Source organism: Peromyscus leucopus, chromosome 4 (assembly GCF_004664715.2).
Source record: "Peromyscus leucopus breed LL Stock chromosome 4, UCI_PerLeu_2.1, whole genome shotgun sequence".
NCBI lineage: Eukaryota > Metazoa > Chordata > Mammalia > Rodentia > Cricetidae > Peromyscus > Peromyscus leucopus.
Window position 1 is genome coordinate 103,597,571 of NC_051066.1, and position 8,523 is coordinate 103,606,093.

Genomic DNA, 8,523 nt, shown 5'->3' on the forward strand with positions numbered 1-8,523 from the left:
CTCTGCCTCTTAAGGATTCTGCTAACCCATCGTCACCATTCTGAGGACGAAGCTTGCAGTATATGAACCCTCGAGAACAGTCAACATTCCTGGAACCATAGCAACGTCTTCTCTAATCTACCATTTTCTGTCACCACAAGTGCAAGGCCACATGTCTGTCTGGGCTCATGTGTTGTGTAACAGTTTCCTCCAAGACTGAGATATTCCATCTTGCAGGGAAGGTAAACAATTCAAAACAGCTTCAGGAAGTCCTTGAAGCTGACCGGATTCACTAGGCCTCTCCTAGCCAGAGAAAGCAATAAGAGCCGAGAGTCCCTCTCAGAAGAGCAAAGCTGAGGTGCAAAAAAGACTCTCAGATAAGCCAAGCTGCAAAGAAGAGTCTGATACCAGATCAGCTGCCTGGAAGAAACAGAAATCAGCCGAACTGCCTGAAGAGGTGTCGATCAACTGAGTCACTTGGAAAGGACACCCTCCAACCTGCTGAGCTGCCTTCAGGCTATGCCCTGAGCTCCAGGTTCCCACCTCTGTGAGCTGTCACTCATGCTGGGGCGGGCCTTGGTGATGCAGCTGTCTTTGAGTCATCTCTGTTCCTGTAAGTGACCCCTCACCCATATTCCTGTAAGTCACCTTAATAAAACTCAGTGGTTCACCAAGTTGGACTTCGGTGGTGTGAATGCTTGGTCTGCTGTGGGCTCCTTATCTGGGGAGAGCAGACACGTGCGTTGCATCTCCCCAGGAAAGTTTTGTCATGCGACATCATGGCAGCAGCCTCTCTCATACTGTCGGGAGCACCAAGTGTCCTTTGACGATGTTCAAAACCAAGAGGTGTGACGTTATAGCCAGCAAGGGTCACACTCTCTTCCCTTGATGCGCTTGGGGAAGACACCGGATGTAAGGGCAGAGATTCCTCTTTGGGGACGGGGCTGGCAGAAGAGTTTATCTACAGATCTCACCCAAATAGAGCGAGGGGAGTAGGTTGGGTGCAGCCAGCTGGGATGCAAAGAAAGTAAGAGAGAAAAAACACATCAGCTGAGACCCCCCAAATCCCTCAAGAAATTCCTGGTGGTGCCATCTGCTCTGCCTCGGAGCCTAGAAATCATTTTTTTTTAAAAGCTGGCTAAGTACACAAAACCAAGTGGGGGACGGTGCAGAGCTGGATGACCGAACAAGTCTCAAAGAATCTTGACCAGCTGGAAGGATGGCTTCAAACACAGCAGTGCACAGAGGCCTGGGAAACAGAAAGACCAAACCACAGATTCCTAGATCCTAGATTATGTGTGCGGAGGCAGAGTCTGTAATGGATTGGCTGATCACAAGGTCAATAACGAGGTGAGACATCTAAGACAGCCCTGTAACACAAGTCAGCTGAGAAGTCACAGGTCAGGCCACAGAGGCAGGGCCGCTTTCGGGTGCAGTTCAGTCCGGCAGCTTGAGCACTCTCCACAGCTAGCCATAACCAGATGTGGCAGGTTACAGGCTGGTCTCCAGGCAGGACCAAAAGGCACTAAGCCAGGAGAGGCTGCCTGGGCTATCCGAGGGCCAGGGCATGGACAGGAAGGTCGGGGAAAGATCTTCCACACTGGATGCAGTCAAAAGGCCTGACCTTAGCCCTGTTCTCTCATCCAGTACTCATGTCCACTCTCTGCCCCTTTATATACACTGAGCCTGGATCACAACCACAGCCGATGAAGACAGGCGTGACTCCCAGCAACCCTCCTCTTCCCATGCAGCTTATGTCCTCCACAGGCTGAGATGAGTCGGAAAGTGTTAGGTCCACTGCCGCCCCTGCCACCAGGCAGTCACAAAGAGCACAGGGGACCTGACATCTGCTGCCACAGATACCCCAGAAGCACGTGCACAGTGGTGTCACCCAGGAAGCAAGGTGTTTTCTGTGGAAAGGAACCGGCCTGCTGCTCTTTTGAGTCTCTTTAGGAGAAGGCCTTTCCTCTCTGCCAAGAGAGCTTGTTTCCCACCTGAGTTCATGACATAACCTCAGAAGTGAGGCTTCCAGGCTGCAGAGACTGCTCATCAGTACGGGGTTTGCTTTATATGCACAAGGACAGGAGTTTAATCCCCTGAACCCCGTAAAAAGCTGGGCAGGGTGGTGCTTGCTCACAACCCTAGCACCGGACAGGCAGAGATGGGCTGATCCCTGGAGCTTGTTGGCCAGCCAGCCTAGCTTGACTGATTGGGTTCTAGGTCAGCGAGAGACCCTGTTTCATAAATAAAATAAAATAAAATAAAATAAAATAAAATAAAATGCAAAGAAAGTGGATAGCACCTGAGGAATGACACCCAGGGCTGTCTTCTGGCCTCCATACCATGAACATACATGAACACCTCCCCGCAATGAGGATCTCCTTTGGGACAGGTGTGCTTATCTAATACAGAATGACTGTGCACTGAAAAATAAGCATGTTTGGGGGGGGCATGAAGGAGCAGGTCCCTGCTTGCTCAGCCAGAAAGAAAAGATGGGGCAAGAGGACAGAGAAAGCCTGACTGCCAAGGAAGGGTTGGGGTGTCTACCAGGTTTCCCATCAGAACCACCTGCAGATGTCTGGATCACCAAAAGTCCTCCAACAAGATTCTCCAGGGTCAGGATACAGGGTGTTGGGGGTTCTAGTGTGAGAGGAGGACTGAGATCTAGGGCACCTCAGGCCCTTGTCCCAGAGTAACCCTTACCTGAGGGACAAGGCAATCATACTTCCCACCCTTCTGAGGTTTCTGTAGAGGGTGTGGAAGGGATATCAAGACTCCTCCACTCCTGCTGTGGCTATCTGTACCCCACCCTCCCTGTCTCCCACAGGCAGCCAGTGACCTTAAGAATAAGGCACCAGAGCACCAGGTTTCAGGCCGGGTACCACAAGTGGAGGGGTATGTAGAAGAGAGAGCAAGTAGGGTGTGGGCTGGGGGAGGGCACTACTGTTCTCAGAGAGGGGGTGGCACAGTGGGACAGCAGGGCATCCTGGCTGTGGGTGGCCCCAGAAGCACCAGGACTGCCTTCTTCCATTCCAGTCTGGCCCGGGTCGTCTTCTATGGCAGCTTCTTGACTTTGAACTTCTCAGCCCAGAGAACTGTGAGGAATACATTTCTGTATCTAATTTGCAATTGCTTCATGGAGAAAAACTGGCCAGGCGGTGGTGGCACACGCCTGTAATGCCAGCACTCGGGAGGCAGAGGCAGGTGGATCTCTGTGAGTTCGAGACCAGCCTGGGCTACAGAGCTAGTCCAGGACAGGCTCCAAAGCTACAGAGAAACCCTGTCTCGAAAAACCAAAAAAAAAAAAAAAAAAAAAAAAAAAAAAAAAAAAAAAAAAAAAGAAAAGAAAAGAAAAAGAAAAAGAAAAACTGGCCATGCATTCTGCAGTCATGTTCACATTGGAGGCTAGGAGGGCTGATCTCCCTCCTGATTGTGGGAACTTTCTCGAAACAGCCTTCTGAGAAGTTGTCTTCAAATCTTGAACTTTTATCTCTTTGGTCAGAACTCGCTCTTACGGCTGCCTAGAGGTCCAGGTGCTCTGGGAACACAGTATAACAGCTGTATCCAGCTGTAACTCAGGGAGGGGGAGGGTCATCAACACAGGTGGGGGACCATGATACTATCTGTGGTGGTGTGAATCGGAATGGCCCCATAGGCTCATGTGTTTGAATGCTTGGCCCATAGGGAGTGGCACTATTAGGAGGTGTGGCCTTGTTGGAGTTAAGAGTGGCCTTGCTGGAGCAAGTGCATCATTATTGTGGGGGTGGGCTTTGAGGTCTCAGAAGCTCAAGGCAGTTCACTTCCTAGGAGCTCCCTTCTATATATATATATATATATATAGTTTTACTAAGACAAAAAATGACAGCATGGTATAAAGTTTCCATTTAAACAAAAGTTTCACACATACATCTAACACATGCTTTAAAGATTTTACAATGTAGTTCTAGATGCAGGTCTAGACAATACTAAAAATTGGTGGATCTCATGATTCAAGACAGTATTTTGGACATAGTTAATCTGAAGGTTTGTATTGTCAAATGAACCACTACCCCAACATGAGAGTGACTCTCCTGAGACCAGGGCTTGTGAACTCCTTCAGCCCTTGAATTGACTCAATGGATTTGTGCTGTCAGTAACTGAACCTGCTACAAGCAGTTTCAGGGTTCAAAGCTGAAAGAAAAAAAAAACAAAACAAAACAAACAACAACAACAAAACCAGGCTCTAAGAGTTTCCACCCTAAGAGCACAGGCCCTCCGCTCCCATCTCCCATACAGGCCCTCCTGCAGTACTTGAGCCAGTGGCTTGGATGGACAAACTGATATTTATAACTTGGTAATTGGAGGAGCTCCTTCTTGAGCACCATGCCTGCCTTCATGCTGTGATGTGTCCCCTCAAGACGACAACGGATCAAACCTCTGGAACTGTAAGCGGGCTCCAGGGAAATGTTTTCCTGTATAAGAGTCGTCACTGGTGCGCTTCACAGCAACAGAAACCCTAAGACATTACCCAATCCGTGCCATTTCCAGTTTCTCATTCATATGTCACTCCATGGATGCTTGTGTGTGGTGCAGCATGTGAACATCATCCATGCGACTGTACACAGCGAGAAGCTCAGAGTCCCCAATGGCTCCCTTGAAAACCCTTTTGACTCTTATTTTGTTAAACCCTGTTAAAGTCTCTGATTATAATGGCTTCATCCATTCCTGATGGGGGTCCTTCATCTCCCCTTAAAGGTCCCACTTTTTAATTTATCTTAATATTAAAGATACTTATTTTGATTTTATGTGTATGGGTGTTTTTGCCTGCATGTATGTCTGTGTATCACATGCGTGCCTGATTGTCTGTGGGGGCCAGAAGATGGTGTGGGTCTCCTGGAACTGGAGTTATGGACAGTTGTAAGCTGTCATGTGAGTGCTGGGTGAGTCTTCTGGAAGATCAGCCAGTGCTTTTAACCACTGAACCATCCCTCCAGTTCCCCACTTTTCCCCCTTTGAGACAGGAGCTCATGTATTCCAGACTGACCTCGAACTTACTATGTAGCAGAGGATGAAACTGGATTTCTGCAGCTCCTGCCTCCACCTCTTTTTTTTTATTTAAGAAATTTTTTAATTCATTTTACATACCAACTACAGATCCCCCTCTCATCCCTCCTCTTGCTCCCACCTAGCCTTCCCCCCTCCATCCCCTCCTCCAAAAGGGTAAGGGCTCCCATGGGGAGCCTGCCTCCACCTCTTGAGTACTGGCATTCCAGGCGTGTGCCACCTTGTCCAGTTTTTGATGTGCTGGGGGTCAAATCTAGCGCTTCGTGAACGCTAGGCAAACACTTAAGGAACCGAGCCTGAAGCCCCGCCCCTCAATATCCTCCCTAGGTTCCAAAGCCTGGACTCTGTAGGGAAGGCAGTCAAACAGTAGTGGTGTGCTAAGTCTTCTTCCTGCCTTAGATCCTGGCATTGAAAGTCCAAGCTGGTGAAAACACAAGGGAGTTTTGTTTTGGACTAGAATCGACACTTGCCTGGCCGTTGCTTGTCACTCTGGGAGCTGGGTGTGGTGCATTCAAAAACACTGTGTCCAAGCTGGCTTCAGCCTCCCACGGCAGGCTTATTCGCCTCATCCCTCCGCCACCATCAACCACAAGACCCTCAGTTTCCCAAGATGATCGCTGAGGTTTGGCCCCTGGCTTTACAGATCTATTGCTGATTTCACTGACTGAGAAGAAAGGCCAGTTGCCTTTGTAGGGAGGGTGAGTTCCGCCCAGAAAGCATGGCTCTCCCAGATGAGGCATGGCTGAGGAAGACTGGGACAGGCTCTTTGTTTTCACAGCCAGATATTTCTGGCCCCACAGGCACAGGACAGGAAACCAAGAGGCTGGCTGGCTTCAAGGTCAAATTTTTGGGTGGAAGGGGGGGAGGAGCTGTGGTGTGACTGACTGCAAGCTGGCAGAAGAGATGGCATCTGGAAGTCCAGGAATGCACTTTGGTGAAGAAGGTATGGGTGCAAATGAAGATGGACCCTTGATGTGGGGGTGTCAGTGGACGGAACCTAGAAAGGAAGAGCCCTGAGCCGGGCTCAGTCAGGGAGTGGGTGGGGAATACAGTGGCCACACACACACATCCCTTCTAAGTCAGTGTGAAGCGATGGGGTGGCAAGTGCAGGGATGGACAGAAATTTGCAAATATGACGTCTGGTGGCACTGCACGGACAGCGAAGACTAAATACAGGGAGTGCAGAATACCATAGCTCCAGAGGCAAGCGCGTGCAGTACGTGCAGACTTGGCGGAGGCAATCAGCACGTCAAGCCAGCATGCAAGCCGGCAGCAGTTAAGAAGTCTTGGCCCTGGGGACTGCTGGGAAGCCAGGGCAGCAGGAACTGGGCAGGATTCTGGAGGCAGAAGCTTCCAGAGTCAGCTCAAGGATCCAGGTTCCACCCCCACAGTCAGTGTAGGCTGGGTAATACTTCCCAAGTACCCTGTCATAGTGCCTTTGTCTTTGAAGTGACCGTGCAAGTGAGCGTTGTCCCTGGGTCCCCTTTAGGACCTTTCCTAGCAAGAGGAATTCTCCAGGCCAAGCAGCATCTGATACATTGTGGGACATCCCCAAGCTCCGCACTGCAGTGGGCCCAGGGCGGTCATCTGCCTGTTCTGCGGTCAAGGTACTCAGGTGCTCTCTGCATCATTATGAAGAACAGTCTGCTGCCATGTGACGACATTTCTACTCAACACACTCCAGGACTACTCCATGTCCTCTGCCCCAGCCAGGCACAGTGGTACAGATCTGTTGTCCCTGCACCAAGGGAAGCTGAGGCAGGTGGATTATGAGTTCATCCTGAGCTACATAGTGAGACCCTGTCTGAGCTGGATAGTTTTATGTCAACTTGACACAAGCTAAAGTCATCTGAGAGGAGGGAACCCCAATTGACAAAATGCTCCATAAGATTGGACTGTAGGCAAACCTGTGGACCATTTTCTTAATTAGTGATTGATGTGGAAGGACCCAGCCCATTGTGGGTAGGGCCATCCTTGGGCTGCTGGTCTTGGATGCTATAAGAAAGCAGGCTGAGCAAGCCATGGGGAGCAAGCTGGTAAGCAGCACTCCTTCATGGCCTATGCATCAGCTCCTGCCTAGTTTGAATTCTTACCTTCGCTTTCCTCAATGGATTATGACTCTGGATATGTAAGCCAAATAAATCTCTTCCTCTCCAAGTTGCTTTTTGGTCATGGTGTTTCATTATAGCAATAGTAACTCTAAGATATTGTCTCAAAACACACCAAGAGACCGCTGGTAGACTCCTTGCCCAGTACACAGAAGACTTTGGACTCTATGCCCAGCACCACAAAAAATTAATTTGTTAATTTTTGAAAAAGGTCTGGGCTGGCAAGGTGGCTCAGTGGGTAAAAGCACTTGCCTGGATGACCTGAATTAGAAATATAGAGTACATATAAATCCAGATGTGGTGATACACACCTGTAATCCCAGCACTCCTATGGCAAGATTGGAGATGAAGCTAGGCCCCTAGCCTGGGGGACGCAACATGGTAGAAGTAAGAGGGACTTTCCCTCAACAAGACAGAAGGAGAGAACAAACTCCCAAAAGTTGTCCTGTGACCCACGTGCACACCCACACTCACACACCATCATATACACAAGTACCACCATCATCATTAACAACAATAACAAAAAATTTAAATAATAATAATAAAAAATCTTCCAAACATTTGATGACCACTCTAGTCAAGCCCCAAGCCCCATTTCATTCTCCTCTCTCATGTGCTGGGAAGGTGAGCATCATGGTCTTTCTTATGGCCTTTCAACCTCTGGGTTAAGACTGTAGGGCTAGTGCTAGAGAACAGTCTACTGATGGAAATAAAGAGTGAACCATTTGGCTAACACATAGCAAAGCAGGCATGAAGTCCATATTATTCTGTTGTTGTAATGAAATACCTGAAGCTGGGTTCTTAATAAAATAAAAAGGTTGTTTAGTTCACAGTTTTAGAGGCTAAAAATCTAAATAGCACAGCCCTGACTCTGGTGAGGACACTTTGGCTGATAGAATCATGGGAGAGATGCTTGTGAGCATGACCACATAGTCTTTCAGTACATGGAGTTTTGAATAAAACAAAAAATAACACAGTTAATCCAAAGTGCATTAATAAAAGAAGTAGCGATTTCTCAGAGAACCATGTAAAAAACATAATAAGATTAGCAGATAACAGTAGATGAGAATCATAAAAAAAAAAAAATAAACGATTAGCTCTTGTTCAAGATGCAGATTAAAATCTGAGAGAATGCTTCATACAAAAAAGAGAATAAGGAGAGACAGTGAGAGAAGTTTAATTATGGTCACCTTCCTTTAGCTGTCCTTCCCTTCACTATCCTTGTATCTTTTCCCCAATGCTCATTTGTTCAATTATACAACATGTTTTGGATTTATTAGGGCAACTCCATGTAGTTAAAAAGGAGGTTTATTTTGGGGTAACTTAAAGCCAGTAAAGGGGTTGGTTACAGGATCTGGGAGAGGTGAAGTGCGTGCAGTCCAGCAGGTTCTCT